The sequence below is a fragment of the Sapajus apella genome, unplaced genomic scaffold (genome assembly GCF_009761245.1).
Source record: "Sapajus apella isolate SASKATOON/1434 unplaced genomic scaffold, GSC_monkey_1.0 scaffold1, whole genome shotgun sequence".
Taxonomy (NCBI): Eukaryota; Metazoa; Chordata; class Mammalia; order Primates; family Cebidae; genus Sapajus; species Sapajus apella.
The window spans coordinates 37195032-37211575 of record NW_022436941.1 but is presented as its reverse complement, the minus strand read 5'-3'; positions in this window follow the sequence as shown (position 1 = coordinate 37211575).

Sequence of the window (16544 nt, the reverse complement as noted above, 5' to 3'; positions counted from 1 at the left end):
CCCAGGCTCAAGTTATCCTCCCACTTCAGTCTCCCAAGTTATCCTCCCAGGCATGTACCATCATGTCTGTCTTTATTATTATTATTATTATTATTATTATTATTATTATTTTGTAGAAATAGAGTCTTGCTATGTTGATAAGACTGGTTTCGAGCTCCTGACCTCAAGCAATCCTCCTGCTTTGGCCTCCCAAAGTGCTGGAATTACAGGCAGGAGCCACCAAACCCAGCCCCCATAGTCTTAAAGTACTCAAAGAACTTGCTTAGAGAAACACCCTCTGAATCAAATTCCAAAATGACACAGGTCCAGAGATTATTTCCTATCAATTTTTGTTTTCCCTATGGTACTAAATATTATATCTTATATATAGTAGTCTTCCAATAAATACATATCAAATGAATGAATGATCCAAATGTTATGTCTTCAAGGAGCTTTGAATTCTATTGAAAAAGAAAAGATATGCACAATCAAAAAGAAAAAAACTTTGTAATACAAATATATTCATGTGACAAATGTAAAAATAAATAACAAAGAATTTATTTTTTATTGTGAAACTTCAAAAAGGCGAATTGTCTCTCCTATATGGAGTGGTTAAGAAATGCTTTTCAGAGGAAGTGGAATTTGGTCTGACCTTGATAAATAGATTTTCCACAGTGGGGAGCAGTGGAAGGACAGGGCAACAGAGATTTCTGGATGTTGACAAATCTAATTCCTCTTCTATCTCAGGTCACAGACAATTTTTCTCAGACTCTGTTGTAGTTGAGTATGCAATGTGAATGAGTTCTAACCATGGAATGTGAATAAAAGTGGTCTGTGCCATGTCTAGGCCTGGCTCATAAAATATCCCAAGGGCCACCCTTCGTATTCTTCCCATCGTCTTGCCAGATGCAGATGACTTGAAGGCCCTAGGGGATGACAGATTCATAAGAAAAAGGGAACCTGGATCATGGAACATAATGTGGTATAAAACCACCCTTCAGTCGAGAATATCCACACTATACTATTTATGTGTGTGACTAAAGACCTCTTTTTGTCTAAAAGCATTAAGACAGAAGCTCTTCTATCAAAGCTAGCATAACCGCAAATGATCAGCAAGCCAAGAATGAAAAGTTTTCTGAGCAAAGGTACAAAACCAGGCTGTTTTAAGACATGCCAAAGAGTCGGTGACTCAGATGAGCTGGAGCAGAGGATGGGTGGGCAGGGTAGGTGCTGAGGGTAAGATAAGAAAAATCGCCAATATTTAAACGGTCTTAAAGGTGAAGATGCGGAATGTACTTGATTCTTCAACAGTAGAGAGCCATTAAAGGTGGTGAAAAGAAAACAGATACACAGTGATTTATAAAAAGAATTAATTTAGAATAGGGAGAGATTAAGCAGATCAGCATGGATATCATTACTAGAATTAACACAGGTCTTCAGTGTGACTCTGGAAATGAGAAATGAAATGAAGGGAAGTTATACAATTCTGTCATAGAGCCTGAAACACTTTTTTGAATTCATTTGGGTACCTGTCTATCTACCCTTAATGGGTCATAAGCACCTCATAGGCAAGCAAAATTTTTTTCTTATTTATTATCCTGTGCTTAGTATAATCTCTGACATATGGTAGGCAATTTTAAAAGTTAGTTGAATATATGTGTTTGTTTTAAGACACACTGAAATAACCTTGAAAGAGAAAATTGAAAATCTTCATTGGGTTGATAGAAAAATATGTTTGAAAACTAGGGAGTGAGATGTGCCTGAGAAATAGATTCAAGGCAGGGCATGATGGCTCATGTTGGTAATTCTAGCATTTTGGGAGGCCAAGGTTGGCAGATCACTGGAGCCCACGAGTTTGAGACCAGTGTGGGCAACATGGTGAAATCCAGTCTCTACAAAAAATATAAAAATTAGCCCGGTATAGTGGCATGAGGGTGCTGAGGTGGGAGGATCACATTAGCCCACAGTGGTTGAGGCTGCAGTGAGCCATGACTGTACCATTACACTTCAGCCTGGGCGACAGAAGTGAAACCTGATCTCAAAAGAAAAAAAAAATAACAGAAATAGATTCAAGATTCATAACCAAAGGGTCAAATGTAAAAAGAGAAATGCAGAACATTGAAGAAAAAATGTTGAAGAATAATTACCTTTAGGGAGAGAGGAAAAGAGGAAACAGAAAGCAACACAAAGTAGGAACAAATGGACCTTATAGAACATAGAAGCAAAAGTAGAAAATCAATGGAAGGCACAAGAAGTGTTTCAAGATATAGGGAATAGTCAACATTTCTATGGCAATGCCACAAAGTAACCATAACAGAGCGTTTTTAATAGTTCATTCAAGAAGTCAAGAAGAATGAGAACTGAGGAAAGGTGATTAAATCTGAGGTGGGAAAGTAAATGATAACTAAAGAGCTTCAAGAAGGATTGTGGAAGTGGAAGAAAAATGTATGAGCCATTTGTGCTGATGAATATATATTAAATGATTGACTGAAGTTATAAATTACTATTATTAAAGATATGTATCTCATAACAAATTGTCTCTCTAAGTAAAATTTACTTTTAAGCAATCTTATGTAAAGAATCTAACAGTATGAAAATAATTTTTTTAAAACTGAGTTATAATGAACATGCACATACTTCACTTAAATTGTACACTTGAAGTGTACAAATAAATGGTTTTTAGTATATTCACGGAGGTGGACAACCATCAACACCACCTATTTTAAAATATTTTTTGTCAGTCTAGAAAGAAACTCCATAACCAATAGCAGTCATTCTGTATTCCTCCTTACTACTTCTCAGCCCCAGACAACCACGAATCTGCTTTCTGTCTCTATTGACTTGCCCATTGTGGGCATTTCATATAAATTGAATCATATAATATGTGGTCTTTTGTGTTTGGCTCTATTCACTTAGCATAGTGTTTTCAAGATTCAGCTATGTCACAGCCTGCTCTATATTCCTTTTAATTGGTGAATAATATTCCATTGTACGGATACAGCACATTTTATTCATTCATTTATCAGTTGGTAGGCACTTGAGTTATTTCCACTTGATGTTTTTAATAAATAAAGCTGCTGTGGAAATTTAGGTACAAATTTTTCCGTGGATATATGTTTTCATTTGTCTTGAGTATATACCTAGGAATTGAATTGTTAGATCAAAAGGTAACTCTACATGTAACTTCCTGAGAAATTGCCAGACTGTTTTTCAAAGAGGCTATGCAGGTTTACATTCCCGCTAGCACTGTATGAGTATTTTGGATTTCTCTGTGTTCTTGCCAATATTTGTTATTATCTGACTTTAAAAAAGCATAGCTGTTCTAGTTTGTATGAAGTGGTATGTCATTGTAGCTTTGGTTTGAATTTCCCTGATGACTAATGATGTTGAACGTTTTTTTCACATGTTTATTGGCTGTTTGTATATCTTTGGAGAAATGTCTATTCAAATCCTTTGCTCATTTTAAAATTTGTATTGCTTATCTTTGCATTATTGAGCTGTGAGAGTGAAAATGATTCTTGTTTGTAGAGGACTTATTTCTAGTGTACAATCCTTTTGAATAGTTCATTTTATTGTTTTTACCTTTAATTATAAATGGTGCAGCCTATATTCCTTTATTTTATAGCATAACTTATGCATTTCTCCTGTGCGTATTGATCATGGTGGGAGTTTGAGACATTACTTTGTCAAAGAGGGAGATATTTTAAGGTGACCCTGTAATATGCTTCACACATATTTGCCCTATTTGATTCTGGTCTTGGGAGCAACCTACATTGCAAAGGAAGGTATAATATGAGGGGGTGGGAAAATGAGACTGATTTTCTAAATTTACATCTCCCTCCAATAGGATGCTTTACTACACAGTTCTGTCTTATTAAAAAGAGCTAAATGCTGAGTTACTTCATTCTTTTATGCATATTTACATATAATGCAGAATCTGAAAACCTTATAATTTCAAAGGGGGCTTCTATTTTTCATTTTTAAAATTGTATTATAACCGCAGCATTTTAAATTCTAGAGCTTCTAGGAAATTGGGTTTATCTGTAATTTCCTCTATGGTTTGCTCTTCTCTGAATGTATAGTTTTCTTTTCAAGTTTACTTAGCATCAAAGTTGGAACATCTGTTTCTTTTGTTTATGCCAACAGATTTCAGAAGCATTTAGGCTTTCATAGAAAATGTTCATGCAAATGCCATCTGAGCGTGGGCAATTAGTTATGTAAGCTACTAGCAAGCTCAGTCTCTGTATACTTACGGATAATCATTTCCATTCCACCTACAGGTCTCCTTGCTTTATCTTTTTATCTTCAGTGTGTAATTAAGCCTCTCTAGTGCATCCAGAACAATGTTTTGTGGTGTGAATAAGATTCTCAGAAGTGCTGAAAATATGTGTAATTTTAAAGTCCCTCAACCCCTCATTTAGTAGATTTGAGTAGACAATGGACTTCAGAGGGTGCTCTTCAGCACAGAGGAATACATTTTTCAAAAAGAGAAATAGACTCAGCAGCTACATGAATCCCTGCCAGGGCAGCATTTTCTATGTTGAATAAAATCCTAGGTTAACTATGTATTGCACCATTTCTTCTGTAGTAAAGTTGCCTCAGCTTTTCCTATTACTAAACCTCAGGGCCTCCTAAATACAAAATCATCTGCAATGCAAATATTTTCATTTGTTTCACATTGAATGTTTGAGATACGGTTAACTATATCTGTCGAATAGTTGCCAAGGTATCAGCAATTAAATAAGTCATGACATTTTATTAGGCTGCATTTCTTTTATCTAGAAAGGCAGGCACAAAAAGGTGTGTCAAGATTTTGGATAGTTTGCAAAAATCCGTGAACTTATTAAGCCAGACCTGTATGACTTTAAAGGGTAATCATTTTTTATATTCTAAATTTCCTCGTTTCTTTAAGACTGATCTTGTGAAGTCAGAGGTTGAGAGAGGAAAGAAGAGGTAAATGTAGAGAAATGGGAAAGGAGAAGAGAAAAAAGGAAGAGGAGAAGAGAGTTGGGACATGTGAAACATACAATAATAAAGCCTCCATGAATAAACATTTATTTTGTTAAGGCCAGATTTCTTTTAAAAATTCAGAAGCCATTTTATGATTTAAAACATCTGCCTGTCTTTGTGTCTTTAAAAGAGAATAATATCACATACAATTGTTTTTTGTTCTTGCTCATTCAAAAGGTATTAAGGGACCAACTAAGGTTGACCTTGGACAAAATTTGCAGTCTTTATCTTCTGTCATCTGAGTCCTGTTACCAAGCTTCTCTTCAGCCCTTTTTTCCCATTTGTCTGTGGTCTACACTTCTACGCCTAAATTTCATCAACATTTAGGAAGTTTCACTGATCGCCCTAACCATTTAAGAAATTATTTGCTAAATTGTCGTCTATTTATTTGATTAACTGATAAAACTTTAATAGAAATTCACTCACATCAAAGTAAAAATATACTGATGCACTTGCATTTTATTATCTAATTATAGAGAAAAAGACTGTTTATCCGGATAAGATAATTATCAGCTTGGTAACTTGGCCCTTCGCTTTTTATAAATATTTTAGAATCAAATGGATAATTTTTAAAAAACAAAAAGCCCAAAAACTTAAACAAAAACAACTATTCTCCTAGAATACAGATTGAAATTTGAAGAATTGATATCTTAAATTAAGATTTAAGAAAAATGAATATATTTTCCTGCTGTTAATTTAGGTATTTTATTTTAAAATTTATTTCTATACTATTTTATTTTCAAAGTAGTCTTATTCACATCTTAATTAGAATTATTCCTATCAATTTGCTTCTCCCTCACTCCTGTCTCCCCAGGGCTTTCTATTCCATACTTTCTGTGGCAGGCTTAGATGTCCACCATCCAGCCCTACCTGCTGTGAGGGTTGAAACTGGCTGAAAGCCTTCAACTGCCACCCTTATCCATCTTGCCCCACACTGAGGCCATGTTCTTGTGCTGCTTCCATCTAGTAACTGAATTTGGAGGGGCTGTTAAGAGTCAGGCTTTTTCTGGCCAGTCTCTGAAGGACCCTCTGCTCTGGGGCTCCCTATTGGTCTGTCTCAGAATTTCTCAGGGCCACACTGCAGTTTAAGACCCTTATCCAACCCTGATTCCTTTCTCCTCCTCTTTTGAAGGTGCCCACCTGACCCGCATTCAGGCCCGGAGGCTGTTCTGCCCACTCATACTGTGTTCCCTTTGCTGAGCACAGTGATTTCCTCCAATCTCTTGTGCATCTATTTTCATCTGGATGTCTATTTTTCAGATGACGGAAATTGAGAAAAAGTGAGTCCCTTTGTTAATTTAAAGACGTTTCTATTTGTTTCTAATTTTTAAATATTTTTGTAAGTCATGGGAAGGTAAGAGCAAAAGGGATCAACAACACATGGGGAAGGGTTGGCTTTCAATAGGAGAAAGAGAAAGGGGGACACAAGTACATTTGAAGGTATAGAGGTGGGATTTCTGATAAATAGAAAATAGAGATAGGAAATAAGATAATACATGCCTGCATGTCTGAGGCAGGCTCAAGCTGAGGAAGGAAAGAAGCTTTACACTGGGTAAGAATTCAGAAATTTTGATTATTATACTAGATTGACCTGTAGTTCTATGATTATTAGACTAGACTGGACTTATAAAGACAAAGGGCAATGACTTTATTGTCTAAGAGCGACTGCAAAAATCAGGATTTATCCCATAACTCACACAGAGAGGGAGGAATGGATTAGCAAGGCAAGTTAAATGAAGAGGTTTGAAAATAAGTTATTTTATGTAATATACCAACTGAACCCTGCTCATTCCATAAACAGTTAAATATTTGGGGCAATGTTAGTTCAGGTGTGTAGCTAAGAAGAGCTCATATGCTATTTAAAGTATTCACTATTTTTCTTAATAGTCGGGAATAATCTTTGTCAGAATCAAGTCATAAAAAATTCAAAGGCAATTCTTTGATAGGAATGACAGGAATTTTAAAGAAAGTGATTAGCCATCACAAGTACTGTATACCAAGAAGAGGCAAAACACCTCATTTGTGGACACTAGGTGGTGAGTTGTTCATGTGAGTGTTATTACTCATTCGTGGCAGAGTGTCACTGTGTCAGTATGGCTTGAGGCAGAGGTCAGAGGTCTTCTCCCAACACCCCCTTCTCTTCTCCATTATATACTAACTCATTGAAGGTAAAGAAACATCACTCTACCCTCAGGTTCAGGGTAGGCACTGGTTTCTGGAAACTCAGTCAGGACAATTCCATTCCCCTTGCATTTAGCCTAAGTGAAATAGCTCACGTTAGTCCCCAAGGAACATGGCAACATGATTGCATTTGAGGTTTGAAGCCTGTTTCCACTCTCCTTCTGAATCTATGATTTGTGATGTGAAGGGTGAAACTGCTGAGATTGTTTTAAATCCAGATGGAAAGCTTGAAACACCAAGGAAGGGGGTGAAAGAAATTATGCTTTTGATGAAAGGAATGAGCCACCAAAACAAATCAAACACCTGTGCTATTTCAGAGCCTTCAACTTTTGTGAGTCAATCCATCCCCTTCATTGCTTAACACACTGGGAGTCAGATTTTCTTTTAGTTGCAACAGAAAATCCTAACTGACAAAAATCATAGCAAAATAAATAGTTCTATAGATTAAAATTCTGAGATCTGAATCCTGCTATTCCCGTGATTATAGCTATATAACTCTAGGCGAATTTAACTACTTAGTGGCTTAATATAGTCATCTGTTAAATGGAAGTCATCAAGTTTCAAGTTCTGTTGTATAAATTACATGGACCAATCCTACTCAAACTATTCTAGAAAATAGAATAGGAGGGAATACTTCCAAACTCATTCTACAAGACTAGTATTACCCTGATACCAAAACCAGACAAAGACACATCAAAAAAATAAAACTTTAGGCCAATATCACTGATGAACATTAATGCGAAAATCCTCAACAAAGTACTAGCAAACCAAATTCAACAATACATTAAAAAGATCATTCATCATGACCAAGTGGGATTTCTCCTAGGAATGTGAGGATGGTTCAACATACAAAAATCAATCAATATGACACATCCTATCAACAGAATGAAGGACAAAAACCATATGATCATTTCAATTGATGCTGAAAAAGCATTTGATAAAGTTCAACATCCCTTCAAGATAAAAAATCCTCAAAACACTGAGCATAGAACATACATCAACATATTAAAAGCCATACATGCCAGACACATAGCTAATATCATACCAAATGGGGAAAACCTGAAAGTCTTTCCTCTAACATCAGGAACATGACAAGGATGGCCACTTTCACCAATGTTATTCAACATAGTACTGGAAGTCCTAGCTAGAGCAATCAGAGAAGACAAAGAAATAAAGGGCATCCAAATTGGAAAGGAAGAAGTCAAATTATCCTTGTTTGCAGATGATATGGTCTTATATTTGGAAAAAACCTAAGGACTCAACCAGAAAACTATTAGAACTGATGAACAAATTCAGCAAAGTTGCAGGATACAATATCAACATACAGAAATCAGTAGCATTTCTAATATGCCAACAGCAAACAATCTTAAAAAATCTAGAAAGTAATCCCATTTTCAATAGCTACACATACAATAAAATATCTGGAAATTAACCAAAGACATGAAAGATCTCTAAAATGAAAACTATAAAATACTGATGAAAGAAATTGAGGAGAATGCAAAAAAATGAAAAGATACTTTACATTCATGGATCGGAAGAATCCATATGGTTAAAATGCCCATATTTCCCAAAGCAATATACAGATTTATACAACCCTCATCAAAATACCAATGGCATTCTTCATAGAAATAGAAAAAACAATCCTAAAATTTATATGGAACCACAAAAGACACAGAATAGCCAAAGCTATACTGAACAAAAAGAACAAAACTGGAGGAATCACATTACCTGATTTTAAATTATACTAAAGAACTATAGTATCCCAAATGGCATGGTACTGGGTAAAAACATACACAAAGATCAGTGGAACAGAATAGAACACCCAGAGATAAATCAATACATTTACAGCATACTCATTTTTGACAAAGGTGCCAAGAACATACATTGGAGACAGGACAGTATCTTCAGTAAATGGTGATGGAAAAAATGGACATCCATATGCAAAAAAATGAAATGACTCCTATCTCTGGCCATATAAAATCAAATAAAAATGGATTAAAGACAAATTTAAGATCTCAAACTATGAAACTACTGCAAGAAAACACTGGGAACACTCTCCAGGACATTGGACTAGGCAAATATTTCTTGAGTAGTATCCAACAAGCACAGATACCAAAGCAAAAATGGACAAATGGATCATACAAAGTTGGAAAGCTTCTGCACACAAAGGAAAGAATCAACGAAGTGAAGAGACAACCTACAGTATAAGAGAAAATATTTGCAAAATACCCATCTGACGAGGGATTCATAACCAGACTATATAAGGAACCCAAACAGCTCTATGGGAAAAAAATCTAGCAATCTGATTTTAAAATGGGCAAAAGATTTGAATAGATATTTCTCAAAAGAAAACATACAAATGGCAAACAGGTATATGAAAAGATGCTCAATGTCATTGATCATCAGAGAAATGCAAATCAAAACTACATTGAGATACCATCTCACCCTAGTTAGAATGGCTTTTATCTAAAAGTCAAGCAATAACAAATGCTGGTGAGGGTGTGGAGAAAAGAGAACCCTTGTGCACCATTGGTGGAAATGTAAATTAGTATTAACTACTATGGAGAACAGTGTGAAAGTTAAAAAAAACAAAAAACAAAAAACAAAAAAAAACCTAACAACTAAAAATAGAGCCACAATATGATCCAGCTATCCCACTGCTAGATATATACCCCAAAGAAGGAAAATCAGTATATCAAAGAGATATCTGTGCTCCAATATTTATTGCAACACTATTCACAATAGCCAAGATTTGGAAGCAACCTAAGTGTCCATCAAAGGAAAAATAGATAAAGAAAATATGTGGTACATATATACCGTGGAGTACTATTTTGCCATAAAAATGATGAGATTCATTAATTTCCAAGAATATGGATGGAACTGGAAGTCACTGTGTTAAATGAGCCAGGCACAGAACAATAAACTTCACATATTCTCAGTTATTTGTAGGAGCTAAAAATTAATTGAACTCATAAAGATAAAGAATAGAAGCATAGTTACCCGAGGCTGCAAAGGATAGTGGGAAGTGGGGGGAAATGGAGATGATTAATTAGTACAAAATAATAGAAAGAATGGATAAGATCTAGTATTTCCAGCACAATGTGGTGACTATGTAAAAAATAATATAATTGTATATTTTAAAATTACTAAGTGTAGAATTTGATTGTGTGTAAAAGAGAATAAACGCTTGAGGTGATAAATATCTCATTTACCCTGATGGGATCATAACATATTGCATAGCTAAACAAAAATATCTCATGTAACCCATAAACACATACACCTACTATGTACCCATAAAAATAAAAATAATAAAAAATTAAAAATAAATTATACAGGAGAACATATATAAAATGCCTCATTCAAAACAAGTATCCAATGAATGTGAGTTTCTTTCCTCTTTATAACATTATATAGCTTTTAAATTTAAAGTGAAATTAATTTCTACTTAGATATTAAAAATAAGTACATTTCTTTCTTTACAAACACAGATGTGAAATAGATAACCAAGTTACTTGGTACTTAGATATTTTCCCCTTGCTTAAAGAAGACTAAGCCTCTAATTTCACAGTTTGTGACACTGATTATCTGGCATAAGTGACAGCCTGTAAGAAGTATCCTTAGGACAAGTCCCCAGACTGAATCTTAACTTCCTTGCCGCTCTAGGAAGATCTCACATTCTATCTAGACACTCGATATTTCTTTTCTCTATTCTCACACACTGATACTTGATTAGACAATTTCTGTTAATAGAATAGGTTATCTGAGCACTGTTTCTTGCCTATTGGTGTCACCTATAGCTTTGAGACACTGGGCTAAGAGGCAATGATTTAGTGTGCTGCACCTGTCACTCCTGTGGTCTTTATAAAAGCTGAGTAGTCATCCCCATTTTTATGTATATGAGAACAGATCCTCAATGGAATCACAGGGCATGCAACAGAGGAACCCTGAGGCTGACAAAAGAAAATGAAATGTAACCCTGAATAATAATGAGGCCAAATAAGGCATTAGGGCATAAGAGCAAAGCAGGAAGGCTTGTAATCCTCCTGAGGTGGTACTTCTCCATGCTGTCCAATCTTTGAGGTACACAGGGCTCTCGTAGTCACTCAACAAGCGTTTGTAGGGTATCTACTCTGTTGCCTTTGGGATGCTGCATGAGGAAGAAACGATGGGTAGGAAAGATATACTTTCTGACTGGGAACTCACAGTACAGATCAGGAGATAGACAAACAGATAACTGACCATACTGTAATTCAGAAACCTGCTGGTGGCCCTCAGTCTTCCTCTGCCATAACCTTGTTAGGTCTCCCCTTTGGCACCATGGTGGGTATGGATATCTTTATCTTATATTTCTACCAGCCTCACTGTTCTGGCTCCAATTTTTTCAAAGTGTTGATCTCAGATTATTCTCATGTCAGAAATCAGGAAACAAAGGATCTAACTTTCATTAGGCATCTACTAATTTCTAATTCACTAATTAGGAAATAAGAAAGCTACCAGAAATTATTAAATAATGACAAATGGGCAGCTATTTACTCATATGACTCTTCTTATTCCCAGAATTGAGCTTCATTTCCCTAGTACAGGTATTCTTTTGTAGGAAGACCAACGTTCTGTGTATACTAGATGAGTATGTTCCATAAGGAAAACACAGTCTTTAAAAAAAAATATCTGATCGTGAGATGCCCACTTTTCTATCATCATGGATTTTTGGTGTACTGAGATTTAGAAATTGCTTCTACTGCATATGTGTGCTTTATAGGACTATAATATCAAAGGCTATTTAGTATATTTTGCTAGAGTTGAGTTGATTGTGCTAGTCTGAATTAAAGCTTCTATAGTGAGACTACTTACTGGTATCCACTTCAGTAAATATGATTTTTTGGATAACTGAATTCGGTATCCCCAAAGACAATCTCCAGTTCCTTTACATAGCCTCACCATTCACTCATGAACCAAAAAGAAAACAAAAAGGAGCATTCATTTGAGTTAATTTTTTGGGTACTATAAATATATTTACAAAGTAGCTGCTATTTATTGCCTATTACATGCCAGGCCTAATAAAAATGTTCTAAGCAGCTTATACGTACTATCTAATTTAATGTTCACAACAGCCTATTAGTATTTTTCTGTATTTGGAGAGGCGGGAACTGAGGCATAGAGAGGTTAAGCAAATGGTAAGAGGTAGTGCTACCCCTAGGCAGCATGACTTCCTGGCCCTTAACTCCTAACTACTGTGCGCGGCTTCCCGTAAGGCACTTGAGCCTTACAGATCTGAGTCACTCAGATCTGGAAGTAATGAGGTCTGTATTATAAGGCTATACATTGGAAATGAGAAAACAGAATCCTCAGCCACACGTTTAGGTATTACTGGAATGCAAAAAAAAAAAAAAAAAGAAAGAAAAGAAAAGAAAAACGCTGCACAACTGAGCTTCTCAGAATAAAACAGTTAACAATTGGGCCTTGTGGAAGTTGCAACTGTGAGGTTGTTCTGGTTGGAAGATAGAGTTCCAAGAGCTTCACAGGAAGAATTCATGGCTTTTTACACTAGCCTAGTGATCTTTAATTAATGTGGCTCCGTTCTCACTCTGCTTTTTCATGGATCTTCTCCCTTTTCCTCCTGTACCATTATCATTCTGCTACCTTTACAGTCTGTTTTATGTGTATACAGGCACACCTCGGAGATACTGTGGGTTCACATTTGGATCTGTGAGCAATAAAGTGAAAATCACAAAAATCAAGCCACACAAATTACTTGGTTTCCCAAAAGTTACGTTTACACCTATGTAGTCTATTAAGTGTGTAACAGCATTATGTCTAAAAAAGTACAATGTACATATCTGAATTTTATTGCTAAAAAATACTTACCTAACAATCATCTGAGCCTTCAGCCAGTGCTCATCTTTTTGCTGGTGGAGGTTCTTGCCTCAGTGTTGCTGGCTGTTGACTGATAAGGATGGTGGTTGCTGAAAGTTGAGGCGGCTGTGACAATTCCTTAAAATGAGACAATGAAGTTTATCATCAGTTGCCTCTTCCTTTCATGAAAGATTTCTCTGTAGTGCGCAATGCTGTTTGATAGCATTTTAACCACAGTAGAACTTGGTTCAAAATTACAGTCAATCCTAATATACCACTGATTTATTAATGAAGTTTATGAAATATTCTAAATCCTTTGTGGCCATTTCAACAGTGTTCACAGTGTCTTCACCAGGAGTAGATTCCATCTCAAGAAACACTTTCTTGGCTCATCTGTAAGAAGCAACTCCTTATTCATTCAAGTTTTATCATGAGATTGCAGCAATTCAGTTATGTCTTCAGGATTTGGTTCTCTTACTGTTCCCACCACATTCACACTTACTTTTGCCAATGAAATCTTGAAGCCCTGAAAGATATCTGTTGGGGTTGGAATCAACTTCTTCCAAAATGTTGATATTTTGACCTCATCCCATGAATCACAAATGTTCTAGTGACATCTTGAATGGTGAATCCTTTCCAGAAGGTTTCCAATTGACATTGCTCAGATCCGTCAGAGGGATCACTATCCACAGTAGCTATAGCCTTATAAAATATATTTATTAAATAATAAGATTTTAAAGTCAAAATTACTCCCTAATCCATAGACCGCAGAATGAGTGTTGTATTAGCTGGAAGGTTTATCACCGAGGCAAAATGAGGAAACTGAGGCAGGTATAAGAAAATGAGAAGCCAATTTATTTAGTTCCAGGGCGAGGTTCTATAGTCCAGGAAAGGGGCCAGAGAAGTTGCGCCCAGCTGTTCAGGGCCTGGGGCTTTATAGGGACTGGAGGCAGTTGATTGGCTATTGGGAAACAAAGAGAAGGCAATTTCATTGGCTATAGAGAAACAGGATGTGCACAGGGCGAGCTGTCATTAGTAGGCGGGCGGGATTTTGGGTGATTGGCTGTTGGTGAAACAAAACGAAGGCAATTTTATTGGCCTTCCTTTATATGGAAACAGGATGTGGGCGGGGCTTCTTTAAAATTTTTTGGCGGGGTTTTCCAACTGCATGCTGGGGGTTGAGTGCATAGTTTGGTGCTGACTGTGGGCTTGGATATAGTATGCAGAGGCGGTGCAGGGAAGCCATGTGGCCAGGCCAGATAATGAGCTTGGGGTGATGACTTAGTTAACAGGCGCAGAGAGGGATGGGTGTGTCCGTTTAGCTCCCAGGGAGGCAAACGGCCTTACATTAGTAAACATGAAAACACTAATCTCTTTGTATATCTTCATCAGAACTCTTGAGTTATGAGGTACATTGTCAATGAGCAACAATATTTGGAAAGGAAAGGGATTTTTTCTTAGCAACAGGTCTCAACAGGTGTATTTGTGTACATAGGCATACCTATGTACATACCTATAGGTACCATATGCGTATATATGACACAAAAGAAAAACATAAATATAACAACATTCTATTTTTTCCCTAAGTAAATAATAGTGATTTATACAAAATGGTGGTTCTTTGACCATAAAAAATAGTAGATTGCAATAAGTATACTTTCTTACAGTTTACATCAGGTTTTAACCAAAATACAGTGAGGGGAGAAATTATATTTTATTCATCCTTATGTTCTCAGGTTCCTGCCATAAACATTCAATGAATATTTGTCAACTTAGTAAGTATATTATATAATATACGTTGTATATAATTTACATCTAGTTATATATGAATATATATAGACGTGTATGTGAATATACATTTATATTTGTTGTTCAGCCAAAATTCTAATAAAAATTAAGAAAAAGAAGAGTGGGAGATCAAACTAGCTAAGATTCTGGGTGTGGTGGCGCAAATCCCAGCTACTCGGGAGGCTGAGGTAGGAGAGTTGCTTGAGCCCGGGAGGGGGAGGTTGCAGTGAGCTGAGATCGTGCCACTTCACTCCAGTTTGGCAACAGAGTGAGACCCTGTCTGAAAAAAAAGAAAAAAGGCCGAGGGTGGATAATGAGGTCAGGAGTTCAAGACCAGACTGGCCAACATGGTGAAACACTGTTTCTACTAAAATATACAAAAATTAGCTGGGCATGGTGGCTCGTGCCTGTAATCCCAGCTACTTGGGAGGCTGAGGTAGGAGAATTGGTTGAACCAGGACCAGGGAGGTGGAGGTTGCAGTGAGCCGAGATCATGCCGCTGAACTCCAGCCTGGGCTACAGAGCAAGACTCCATATCAAAAAAAAAAAAAAAAAAAATAGCTAAGATGGATAGAAATATCTCACTATAATTTTCATGCATATAATTTTATTTCATCCTTTATAATGCTGTAAGATAGGCAGAAGAATAGTAGTATAGAGATTTCTCTAAATTTATATAGCTGGTAAATTGCTAAATAGTACTAAAATCCAGTTATTTTTATTCATTCATTCAAATATGTATTGGCTACCTACGATGAAGCAGGTACCTTTTTGGTGCTTGAAATACATCAGTGAACGAATAGAGATCCTGATCCTGAGAATCTTACTTTTAGCTTGGTGTCCTTTCACTAAACCATCCTATTGCTCAAATGAAAGTCAAGTGTAGAAAATTTTGTGCTTTCTTAGGGCTACTCCTAGAGCCTCATCATCTATTTTTGTTGTTGCTGTTCTGATTTATTTTATTTTTTTTAAATGTTATTTTTTTTGTGTGAGAACACTTAACCTGAGATTTACCCTTTTAGCAAGTTTTAAAGCCTACAATACATTGATGTTGACTGTACTTACAATGTTGTACAGATCTCTAGAGCTTATTCATCTTGCTTAACTGAAACTTTATGACTCATCACCTATTTTGATTTTCACAAATTCCATCCTCAATACTTTAAGCTTTAGATTCAAAATCCCATGTTTATTTTTCAATGAGTGGTTAAGGTTAATTCATCCATATTATGATGTGAATATACATAAGTATTCTAAATGTGCAAAATGCAAACCTTGTATTCTCTTATGTATCTGTAGAAAACTCATTCATATTTACAACATTTCCTCAATAAAATCCTTCACTGTTGAATTTCATATTTATAAGAAAAACTAAGAAAGTTTATGTTTTCAGTTAAAACAAATGATATCACATATAACAATGATTACATCTTAGGAATACAAGTGAGGTTAAGATGAAACTAAGCACATTTTGATGCATGTGCTGAAAATATTATGCTCCTCTTTATAGAGCCTGTCATACTTTCAAACGTAGCACTTCTCTGTGTGCATGTTCAGCAACTCCGCTTAGTGCCTGGAACATTTTAGGCGTAGTATTTGTGAAATTCATGATTGTAAAATCTGAATCTCTGTTTGCTTGAGGTAAATTGTTTATGTTACTGTATATTCTCACTTATAAGTGGGAGTTAGACTATGGGTACCCAAAGGCATGCCTAGTGGTATAGTGGACTTCA